Raw genomic sequence first — 13249 nt, forward strand, 5'->3', positions numbered from 1 at the left:
AAAAGTCAAAAATGCATAAAAATACACGTTAGAGCCATTCTCATAATTAAACGGATTAGAGTTAAATGCGCTGATTTTCGTTATATCAAAGGAAAAAGCAATTGCGAGAAAAAAAGGGCAAAATAAAAAATGCACGATCCTGGAAAAAGCAAAAAATACCTAAAATACACGTTAGCCCCATTCTGATAATGAAACGGATTACAGTTAAATGCCCTGATTTTCGTTATATTAATGAAAAAAGCAATATCGAGAAAAAAGGTGCAATAAAAAAAAGCACGATCCTGAAAAAACGCCAAAAATGCCTAAAATACACGTTAGAGCCATTCTGATAACGAAACGGATTACAGTAAAATGCACTGATTTTCGTTATATTAAAGGAAAATGCAATTGTGAGAAAAAAGGTGCAAAATAATGCACGATCCTGAAAAAAGCCAAAAATGCCTAAAATACACGTAAGAGTCATTCTGATAATGAAACGGATTACAGTTAGATACGCTCATTTTCATTATATTAAAGGAAAAGGCAATTGGTTTTTCCTTTAATATAACGAAAATCAGCGCATTTAACTGTAATCCGTTTCGTTATCAGAATGCCTCTTACGTGTATTTGAACCATTTTCGGGTTTTTTTTTTTTCAGGATCGTTATTTTTTTTTCTTGCACCTTTTTTCTCGCAATTGCTTTTTTCTTTAATATAACAAAAATCAGTGCAATTAACTGTAATCCGTTTCGTTATCAGAATGGCTCTAACGTGTATTTAATTTAAGCATTTCGGTTTTTTTTTTCAGGATCGTCATTTTTTTTTCTTACACCTTTTTTCTCGTAAATGCTTTTTCCTTTAATATAACGAAGATCAGTGCTGTTAAATGTAATGTTTCGTTATCAGAATGGCTATAACGTATATTTTAAGCATTTTCGGTTTTTTTTTCAGGGTCGTCATTTTTTTTTTCTTGCACCTTTTTTCTCGCAATTGCTTTTTCCTTTAATATAACGAATATCAGCGCATTTAACTGTAATCCGTTTCGTTATCAGAATACGTATAACTTGTATTTTAAGCATTTTTATTTTTTTTTCAGAATCGTCTTTTTTTTTTCTTGCACCTTTTTTTCTCGGAATTACTTTTTCCTTTAATAAATAAAAATCAGTGCATATAACTGTAATTCGTTTCGTTATCAGAATGGCTCTAACGTGTCATTTTCGTTTTTTTTTTCAAGATCGTCATTTTTTTTCACCTTTTTTCTCGCAATTGCTTTTTCCTTTAATATAACGAAAATCAGCGCATTTAACTGTAATCCGTTTCGTTATCAGAATGCCTCTAACGTGTATTTTAATCATTTTCGTTTTTTTCAGGAACGTCTTTTATTTTCTTACACTTTTTTTCTCGCAATTACTTTTTCCTTTGATCAGTGCATTTAACTGTAATCCGTTTCGTTATCAGAATGGCTCTAACGTGTATTTTAAGCATTTTCGTTTTTTTTTCAAGATCGTTAATTTTTTTCATGCACCTTTTTACTCGCAATTGCTTTTTCCTTTAATATAACAAAAATCTGTGCATTTAACTGTAATCTGGTTCGTTATCAGAATGCTTCTCGCATGTATTTTAAGCATTTTCGGGTTTTTTTTTCAGGATCGTCATTTTTTTTTCTTCCACTCTTTTCTTGAAATTGCTTTTTCCTTTAATATAACAAAAAATCAGTGCATTTAACTGTAATTCGTTTCGTTATCAGAATGGCTCTAACGTGTATTTTAAGCATTTTCGGTTTTATTTCAGTATCGTCAATTTTTTTTCTTCCACCTTTTTTCTCGCAATTGCTTTTTCCTTTATTACAACGAAAATCAGCGCATTTAACTGTAATCCGTTTCGTTACCAGAATGCCTCTAACGTGTATTTTAAGCATTTTTTTTCTGTATTGTCATTTTTTTTCTTGCACCTTTTTTCTCGCAATTGCTTTTTCCTTTAATATAACGAAAATCAGCGCAATTAACTGTAATCCTTTTCGTTATGAGAATGCCTCTAACGTGTATTTTAAGCATTTTCGGGTTTTTTTCAGGATCGTCATTTTTTATTTTTCCATTTTTTTTCACGCAATTGCTTTTCCCTTTAATATAACGGAAATCAGCGCATTTAACTGTAATCCGTTTCGTTATTTTAATGTCTCTTATATGTAAATATTTCGTTATATTAAAGGAAAAAGCAATTGCAAGAAAAAAGGTGAAAAAAAATAAAAAATGCACGATACTGAAAAAAAAAACAAAATGCCTAAAATACACGTTAGAGCCATTCTGATAATGAAACGGATTACAGTTCAATTCACTGATTTTTGTTATATTAAAGGAAAAATCAATTGCGAAAAAAAAGGTGCAAGAAAAAAAAATGACGATCCTGAAAAAAGCCAAAAATGCTTAAAATACACGTTAGAGCCATACTGATAACGAAACAGATTACAGTTCAATTCACTTATTTTTGTTATATTAAAGGAAAAATCAATTGCAAAAAAAAGCAAGAAAAAAAATGACGATCCCGAAAAAATGCCAAAAATCCTTAAAATACACGTTAGAGCCATTCTGATAACGAAACGGATTACAGTTGAATTCAATGATTTTTGTTATATTAAAGGAAAAATCAATTGCGAAAAAAAAGGTGCAAGAAAAAAAAATAACGATCCTGAAAAAAGCCAAAAATGCTTAAAATACACGTTAGAGCCATTCTGATAACGAAACGGATTACAGTTGAATTCACTGATTTTTGTTATATTAAAGGAAAAATCAATTGCGAAAAAAAAGTGCAAGAAAAAAAAAAGACGATCCTGAAAAAAAGCCAAAAATGCTTAAAATACACGTTAGAGCAATTCTGATAACGAAACGGATTACAGTTCAATTCACTGATTTTTGTTATATTAAAGGAAAAATCAATTGCGAAAAAAAAGGTGCAAAAGCCAAAAATCCTTAAAATACACGTTAGAGCCATTCTGATAACGAAACGGATTACAGTTGAATTCAATGATTTTTGTTATATTAAAGGAAAAATCAATTGCGAAAAAAAGGTGCAAGAAAAAAAAAATAACGATCCTGAAAAAAAGCCAAAAATGCTTAAAATACACGTTAGAGCCATTCTGATAACGAAACGGATTACAGTTCAATTCACTGATTTTTGTTATATTAAAGGAGAAATCAATTAAGAAAAAAAAGGTGCAAGAAAAAAAAATGACGATCCTGAAAAAAAGCCAAAAATGCTTAAAATACACGTTAGAGCCATTCTGATAACGAAATACAAGTTATACGCATTCTGATAATGAAACGGATTACAGTTAAATGCGCTGATATTCGTTATATTAAAGGAAAAAGCAATTGCGAGAAAAAAGGTGCAAGAAAAAAAAAATGACGACCCTGAAAAAAAAACCGAAAATGCTTAAAATATACGTTATAGCCATTCTGATAACGAAACATTACATTTAACAGCACTGATCTTCGTTATATTAAAGGAAAAAGCATTTACGAGAAAAAAGGTGTAAGAAAAAAAAATGACGATCCTGAAAAAAAAAAACCGAAATGCTTAAATTAAATACACGTTAGAGCCATTCTCATAACGAAACGGATTACAGTTAATTGCACTGATTTTTGTTATATTAAAGAAAAAAGCAATTGCGAGAAAAAAGGTGCAAGAAAAAAAAATAACGATCCTGAAAAAAAAAACCGAAAATGGTTCAAATACACGTAAGAGGCATTCTGATAACGAAACGGATTACAGTTAAATGCGCTGATTTTCGTTATATTAAAGGAAAAACCAATTGCCTTTTCCTTTAATATAATGAAAATGAGCGTATCTAACTGTAATCCGTTTCATTATCAGAATGACTCTTACGTGTATTTTAGGCATTTTTGGCTTTTTTCAGGATCGTGCATTATTTTGCACCTTTTTTCTCACAATTGCATTTTCCTTTAATATAACGAAAATTAGTGCATTTTACTGTAATCCGTTTCGTTATCAGAATGGCTCTAACGTGTATTTTAGGCATTTTTGGCGTTTTTTCAGGATCGTGCTTTTTTTTATTGCACCTTTTTTCTCGATATTGCTTTTTTCATTAATATAACGAAAATCAGGGCATTTAACTGTAATCCGTTTCATTATCAGAATGGGGCTAACGTGTATTTTAGGTATTTTTTGCTTTTTCCAGGATCGTGCATTTTTTATTTTGCCCTTTTTTTCTCGCAATTGCTTTTTCCTTTGATATAACGAAAATCAGCGCATTTAACTCTAATCCGTTTAATTATGAGAATGGCTCTAACGTGTATTTTAGGCATTTTTGACTTTTTTCAGGATCAGGCATTTTTTTTTTGCCCCTTTTTTCTCGATATTGCTTTTTCTTTTGAAACGTTAGAGCCATACTGATAACGAAACGGAATACAGTTAAATTCGCTTATTTTCGTTATATTAAAGGAAAAAGCAATTGCGAGAAAAAAGGTGCAAGGAAAAAAACATGACGATCCTCAAAAAAAAACGAAAATGCTTAAAATACACGTTAGAGCCATTCTGATAACGAAACGGATTACAGTAAAATGCACTAATTTTCGTTATATTAAAGGAAAAATTGCGAGAAAATAGGTACAAGATAAAAGAAATGACGATCCTGAAAAAAAAACGAAAATGCTTAAAATACACGTTAGAGGCATTTTGATAACGAAACGGATTACAGTTAAATGCACTGATTTTCGTTATATTAAAGGAAAAAGCAATTGCGAGAAAAGAAGTGGAAGAAAAAAATAACGATCCTGAAAAAAAAACGAAAATGCTTAATATACACGTTAGAGCCATTCTGATAACGAAACAGATTACAGTTAAATGCACTGATTTTTGTTATATTAAAGGAAAAAGCAATTTCGAGAAAAAAGGTGCAAGAAAATAATAAATGACGATCCTGAAAATAACCTGAAAATGCTTAAAATACACATTAGAGCCATTCTGATAACAAAACGGATTACAGTTAAATGCACTGATTTTTGTTATATTAAAGGAAAAATCAATTGCGAGAAAAAAGGTGCAAGAGAAAAAAATGACGATCCTGAAAAAAAAAACGAAAATGCTTAAAATACACGTTACAGGCAATCTGATAACGAAATAGATTACAGTTAAATGCGCTGATTTTCGTTATATTAAAGGAAAAAGCAATTGCGAGAAAAAATGGTGCAAGAAAAAGAAAATTACGATCATGAAAAAAAAAACGAAAATGCTTAATATAAATGTTAGAGCCATTCTGATAACGAAACGGATTACAGTTAAATGCACTGATTTTTGTTATATTAAAGGAAAAAGCAAATGCGAGAAAAAAGGTGTAAAAAAAATAAATGACGATCCTAAAAAAAACCGAAAATGCTTAAAATACACGTTAGAGGCATTCTGATAACGAAACGGATTACAGTTAAATGCGCAGATTTTCGTTATATTAAAGGAAAAAGCAATTGGAAGAAAAAAAGTTAAAGAAAAGAAAATGACGATCCTGAAAAAAAACGAAAATGCTTTAAATACACGTTAGAGGCATTCTGATAACGAAACGGATTACAGTTAAATGCGCTTATTTTCGTTATATTAAAGAAAAAAAGCAATTGCGAGAAAAAAGGTGAAAGAAAAAAAAATGACGATCCTGAAAAAAATCGAAAATGCTTAAAATACACGTTAGAGCCATTCTGATAACGAAACGGATTACAATTAAATGCACTAATATTTATTATATTAAAGGAAAAAGCAATTGCGAGAAAAAAGGTGCAAGAAAAAAAAATGATGATCCTGAAAAAAAAAACGAAAATGCTTAAAATACACGTTATAGGAATTCTGATAACGAAACGGATTACAATTAGATGCACTTATTTTTGTTATATTAATGAAAAAAGCAATTGCGTGAAAAAAGGTGCAAGAAAAAAAATGATCCTGAAAAAAAACGAAAATGCTTAAAATACACGTTCTAGGAATTCTGATAAGGAAACGGATTACAATTAAATGCACTTATTTTTGTTATATTAAAGAAAAAAGCAATTCCGTGAAAAAAGGTGCAAGAAAAAAAATGACAATCCTGAAAAAAAAAGCTTAGGCCTTCTGATAACGAAACGGATTGTGCTGATTTTCGTTATATTAAAGGAAAAAGCAATTGCGAGAAAAAAAGTGAAAAAAAAATGATCCTGAAAAAAAACGAAAATACTTAAAATACACGTTAGAGCAATTCTGATAACGAAACGGATTACAGTTAAATGCACTGATTTTTGTTATATTAAAAAAAATGACGATCCTGAAAAAAAACGAAAATGCTTAAGATACACGTTAGAGCCATTCTCATAACGAAAGGGATTACAGTTCAATACACTGATTTTTTTTTATATTAACGGAAAAAGCAATTAAGAGAAAAAAGGTGCATGAAAATAAATGACAATCCTGAAAAAAAACGAAAATGCTTAAAATACACGTTAGAGGCATTCTGATAACGAAACGGATTATAGTTAAATGCACTGATTTTTTATATTATAGGAAAAAGCATTTGCGAGAAAAAAAGGTGCAATAAAAAAAAAGACAATCCTAAAAATAAACGTAAATTCTTAAATTAGACGTTAGAGCCATTCTGATAACGAAACGGATTAATTTTAAATCCACTGATTTTTGTTGTATTAAAGGAAAAAGCAATTGCAAGAAAAAATGTGCAAGAAAAAAAATGACGATCCTGAAAAAAAAACGAAAATGCTTAAAATACACGTTAGAGGCATTCTGATAACGAAACGAATTACAGTTAAATTAGCTGATTTTCGTTATATTAAAGGAAAAAGTAATTGTGAGAAAAAAGTTGCAAGAAAAGAAAATGACGATTCTGAAAAAAAAACGAAAATGCTTAAAATACACGTTAAAGCCATTTTGATAACGAAACGGATTAATATTAAATGCAATTATTTTTGTTATATTAAAGGAAAAAGCAATTGCAAGAAAAAAGATGCAAGAAAAAAATGACGAATCTAAAAAAAAAACGGAAATGCTTAAAATACACGTTAGAGCCATTATGATAACGAAACGGATAACAGTTAAATGCACTGATTTTTGTTATATTAAAGAAAAAAGCAATTGCGAGAAAAAAGGTGAAAGAAAAAAAATGACGATCCTGGAAAAAAAACCCGAAGATGCTTAAAATACACGTTAGAGGCATTCTGATAACGAAACGGATTACAGTTAAATGCGCTGATTTTCGTTATATTAAAGGAAAAAGCAATTACGAGAAAAAAGGTGCACGAAAAAAAAAAATGACGATCCTGAAAAAAAATGAAAATGCTAAAAATACACGTTAGAGACATTCTGATAACGAAATGGATTACAGTTATATGCACTAATTTTTGTTATATTAAAGGAAAAAGCAATTGCAAGAAAAAAAGTGCAAGAAAACAAAAAGACGATCCTGAAAAAAAAAACGAAAATGCTTAAAATACACGTTAGTGGCATTCTGATAACAAAACGGATGAAAGTTAAATACGCTGATATTCGTTATATTAAAGAAAAAAGCAATTGCGAGAAAAAAGGTGCAAGAAAAAACAACGATCATGAAAAAAAAGGAAAATGCTTAAAATACAGGTTAGAGGCATTCTGATAACAAAACAGATTACAGTTAAATACACTTATTTTTGTTATATTAAAGTAAAAACCAATTGCGAGAAAAAAGGTGAGAAAAAAAATGATGATCCTGAAAAAAAAAACGAAAATGCTTAAAATACACGTTAGAGGCCTTCTGATAGCGAAACGGATTACAGTTAAATGTGCTGATTTTCGTTATATTAAAGGAAAAAGCAATTGCGAGAAAAAAATTGCAAAAAAAAATGACGATCCTGAAAAAAGCCAAAAATGCCTAAAATACACGTTGGAGCCATTCTGATAATGAAACAGATTACAGTTAAATGTGCTGATTTTCGTTATATTAAAGGAAAAAGCAATTGCGAGGAAAAAGGTGGAAAAAAAATATATATCCACGATCCTGAAAAAAAGCCAAAAATGCATAAAATGCAAGTTAGAGCCATTCTGATAATGAAACAGATAACAGTTTAATGCGCTGATTTTAGTTATATTAAAGGAAAAAGCAATATCGAGGAAAAAGGTGCAGAAAAAAAATGGACGATCCTTAAAAAAACAAAAAATGCCTAAAATACACGTTAGAGCCATTCTGATAATGAAACGGATTACAGTTCAATTCACTGATTTTTGTTATATTAAATGAAAAAGCAATAGCGAGAAAAAAGGTGGAAAAAAAAAATGAAGATCCTGAAAAAAAAAATCCTTAAAATACACGTTAGAGGCATTCTGATAAAGAAACGGATTACAGTTAAATGCACTGAATTTTGTTATATTAAAGGAAAAAGCAATTGCGAGAAAAAAAGGTGAAAGAAAAAAAAATGACGATCCAGAAAAAAACGAAAATCATTAAAAAACACGTTAGAGCCATTCTGATAACGAAATGGATTACAGTTAAATGCATTGATTTTTTTTTATATTAAAGGAAAAAGCAATTGCGAGAAAAAAGGTGTAGGAAAAAAAAACGACGATCCTAAATAGAAAAAACGAAAATCCTTAAAATACACGTTAGAGGCATTCTGATAACGAAATGGATTACAGTTAAATGGGCTGATTTTTGTTATATTAAAGGAAAAAGCAATTGCAAGAAAAAAGGTGAAAAAAAAATAAATGACGATCCTGAAAATAACCCGGAAAAGCTTAAAATACACGTTAGAGGCATTCTTATAACGAAACGAATTACAGTTAAATGCGCTGATTTTCGTTATATAAAAGAAAAAAGCAATTGAGAGAAAAATGTGCAAGTCAAAAAAATTACAATCCTAAAAAAAAAAAACGAAAATGCTTAAAATACAAGTTAGAGCCATTCTGATAACGAAACGAATTACAGTTAAATGCGCTGATTTTCGTTATATTAAAGGAAAAAGCAATTGAGAGAAAAAAAGTGGAAGGAAAAAAATTACCATCCTGAAAAAAAACCGAAAATGCTTAAAATGCACGTTAGAGCCATTCTGATAACGAAGCAGATTACAGTTAAATGCACTGATTTTTGTTATATTAAAGGTAAAAGCAATTGCGAGAAAAAAGGTGCAAGAAATAAATGACGATCCTGAAAATAAACGAAAATCCTTAAAATACACGTTAGAGGCATTCTGATAACGAAACGGATTACAGTTAAATGCGCTGATTTTCGTTATATTAAAGGAAAAAGCAATTGCGAGAAAGAAGATGCAAGAAAAAAAAAACTGAAGATTCTGAAAAAAAATAACGAAAATGCTTAAAATACACGTTAGAGCCATTCTGATAACGAAACAGATTACAGTTAAATGCACTGATTTTCGTTATATTAAAAGAAAAACAAATTGCGAGAAAAAAGGTGCAAGAAAAAAAAATGATCCCGAAAACAACCAGAAAATGCTTAAAATACACTTTAGAGGCATTCTGATAACGAAACGGATTACAGTTCCATGTGCTGATTTTTTTATATTAAAGAAAAAAGCAATTGCAAGAGAAAAGGTGCAAGAAAAAAAAATGACAATCTTGAAAAAAAAACGAAAATGCTTCAAATACACGTTAGAGGCATTCTGATAACGAAACGGATTAAAGTTAAATGCGCTGATTTTCGTTATATTAAAGGAAAAAGCAATTGCAAGAAAAAAGGTGCAAGAAAAAAAAATGACGATCCTGAAAAAAAAACGAAAATGCTTAAAAAACACGTTAGAGCCATTCTGATAACGGAACAGATTACAGTTAAATGCACTGATTTTTATTATATAAAAAGAAAAAGAAATTGCGAGAAGAAAGTGCTAGAAAAAAAAATGACGATCTTGAAAAAGACCCCGAAAATGATTAAAATACACGTTAGAAGCATTCAGATAACGAAACGGATTTCAGTTAAATGCACTGATTTTCGTTATTTTAAAGGAAAAAGCAATTGCGAGAAAAAAAGGTGCAAGAAAACAAAATGGCGATCCTGAAATAAACGAAAATCCTTAAAAAACACGTTAGAGCCATTCTGATAACGAAATGGATTACAGTTAAATACACTGATTTTTGTTCTATTAAAGGAAAAGGCAATTGCGAGTAAAAAGGTGCAAGAAAAAAAAATGACGATCCCGAAAAAAAACGAGAATGCTTAAAATACACGTTAAGGCCATTCTGATAACAAAATGGAATATAGTTAAATGCACTGATTTTCGTTATATTAAAGGAAAAAGATATTGTGAGAAAAATGGTGCAAGAAAAAAAAAAGACGATCCTGAAAACAACCCAAAAATGCTTAAAATACACGTTAGAGGCATTCTGATAACGAAACGGATTACAGTTAAATGCACTGATTTTCGTTGTGAGAGAAAAAAAATGACAATCCTGGAAAAAAAACCGAAAATGCTTAAAATACACGTTAACGAAACGGATTACAGTTAAATGCACTGATTTTTATTATATAAAAAGAAAAAGCAATTGCGAGAAAAAAAGGCAAGAAAAAAATTACGATCCTGAAAAAGACCCCGAAAATGCTTAAAATACACGTTAGAAGCATTCAGATAACGAAACGGATTACAGTTAAATGCACTGATTTTCGTTATTTTAAAAGAAAAGGCAATTGCGAGAAAAAAAAGGTGCAAGAAAACAAAATGACGATCCTGAAAAAAAGAAAATCCTTAAAAAACAAGTTAGAGCCATTCTGATAACGAAATGGATTACAGTTAAATGCAATGATTTTTGTTATATTAAAGGAAAAGGTAATTGCGAGAAAAAAGGTGCAACAAAAAAAATGATCCTAAAAAAAAAACGAAAATCCTTAAAATACACGTTAGAGGCATTCTGATAACGAAACGGATTACAGTTAAATGGGCTGATTTTTCTTATATTAAAGGAAAAAGCAATTGCGAGAAAAAAGGGCGAAAAAAAATGACGATCCTGAAAAAAAAAAATGCTTAAAATACACGTTAGAGCTATTCTGATAACGAAACGGATTACAGTTAAATGCGCTGATTTTCGTTATATTAAAGGGAAAAGCAATTGCGAGAAAAAAGGTGCAAGAAAAAAGATTACGATCCTGAAAATGCTTAAAATACACCTTAGAGGCATTCTGATAACGAAACAGATTACAGTTAAATGCGCTGATTTTCATTTTATTAAAGGAAAAGGCAATTGCGAGAAAAAAGGTAAAAGAAAAAAAAATTACGATCCTGAAAAAAAAACGGAAAATGCTAAAAAGACACGTTAGAGGCATTCTGATAAAGAAACGGATTACAGTTAAATGCACTGAATTTCGTTTTCTTAAAGGAAAAAGCAATTGCAAGAAAAAAGGTGCAAAGAAAAAAATGACGATCCCGAAAAAAACGAGAATGCTTAAAATACACATTAGAGCCATTCTGATAACGAACCGGATTACAATTAAATGCACTGATTTTCGTTATATTAAAGGAAAAAGCAATTGCGAGAAAAAAAGGTGCAAGAAAAAAAAAATGACGATCCAGAAGAAAACCCTAAAATCCTTAAACACACGTAAGACGCATTCTCATAACGAAACGGATTACAGTTAAGTGAGCTGATTTTCGTTATATTAAAGAAAAAAGCAATTGCGAGAAAAAAAGTGCAAGAAAAAAAATGACGATCCTGAAAAAAAAAGAAAATGCTTAAAATACACGTTAGAGGCATTCTGATAACGAAACAGATTCAAGTTAAATGCGCTGATTTTCGTTATATTTAAGGAAAAAGCAATTCCGATAAAAAAGGTGCAAGAAAAAAAAATGATCCTGAAAAAAAAAAAACGAAAATCCTTAAAATACACGTTAGAGCCATTCTGATAACGAAATGGATTACAGTTTAATGCACTGATTTTTGTTATATTAAAGGAAAAAGCAATAGCGAGAAAAAAGGTGGAAGAAAAAAAAATGAAGATCCTGAAAAAAAAAATCCTTAAAATACACGTTAGAGGCATTCTGATAACGAAACGGATTACAGTTAAATGCGCTGATTTTCATTTTATTAAAGGAAAAGGCAATTGCGAGAAAAAAGGTACAAGAAAAAAAAATTACGATCCTGAAAAAAACGGAAAATGCTTAAAATACACGTTAGAGGCATTCTGATAAAGAAACGGATTACAGTTAAATGCACTGAATTTTGTTATATTAAAGGAAAAAGCAATTGCGAGAAAAAAAGGTGAAAGAAAACAAAATGACGATCCAGAAAAAAACGAAAATCATTAAAAAACACGTTAGAGCCATTCTGATAACGAAATGGATTACAGTTAAATGCATTGATTTTTTTTTATATTAAAGGAAAAAGCAATTGCGAGAAAAAAGGTGCAAGAAAAAAAAACGACGATCCTAAATAAAAAAAACGAAAATCCTTAAAATACACGTTAGAGGCATTCTGATAACGAAATGGATTATAGTTAAATGGGCTGATTTTTGTTATATTAAAGGAAAAAGCAATTGCAAGAAAAAAGGTGAAAAAAAATAAATGACGATCCTGAAAATAACCCGGAAAAGCTTAAAATACACGTTAGAGGCATTCTTATAACGAAACGAATTACAGTTAAATTCGCTGATTTTCGTTATATTAAAGGAAAAAGCAATTGAGAGAAAAAAAGTGCAAGGAAAAAAATTACCATCCTGAAAAAAAACCGAAAATGCTTAAAATGCACGTTAGAGCCATTCTGATAACGAAACAGATTACAGTTAAATGCACTGATTTTTGTTATATTAAAGGTAAAAGCAATTGCGAGAAAAAAGGTGCAAGAAATAAATGACGATCCTGAAAAAAAAACGAAAATCCTTAAAATACACGTTAGAGGCATTCTGATAACGAAACGGATTACAGTTAAATGCGCTGATTTTCGTTATATTAAAGGAAAAAGCAATTGCGAGAAAGGAGATGCAAGAAAAAAAAACTGAAGATTCTGAAAAAAATAACGAAAATGCTTAAAATACACGTTAGAGCCATTCTGATAACGAAACAGATTACAGTTAAATGCACTGATTTTCGTTATATTAAAAGAAAAAAAAAATTGCGAGAAAAAAGGTGCAAGAAAAAAAAATGATCCCGAAAACAACCAGAAAATGCTTAAAATACACTTTAGAGGCATTCTGATAACGAAATGGATTAGAGTTCCATGTGCTGATTTTTTTTATATTAAAGAAAAAAGCAATTGCAAGAGAAAAGGTGCAAGAAAAAAAAATGACAATCTTGAAAAAAAAAAAACGAAAATGCTT

The sequence above is a fragment of the Penaeus japonicus genome, unplaced genomic scaffold (assembly GCF_977035675.1).
Source record: "Penaeus japonicus unplaced genomic scaffold, GWHDUDI00000001_assembly GWHDUDI00000043, whole genome shotgun sequence".
NCBI classification, from domain to species: Eukaryota; Metazoa; Arthropoda; class Malacostraca; order Decapoda; family Penaeidae; genus Penaeus; species Penaeus japonicus.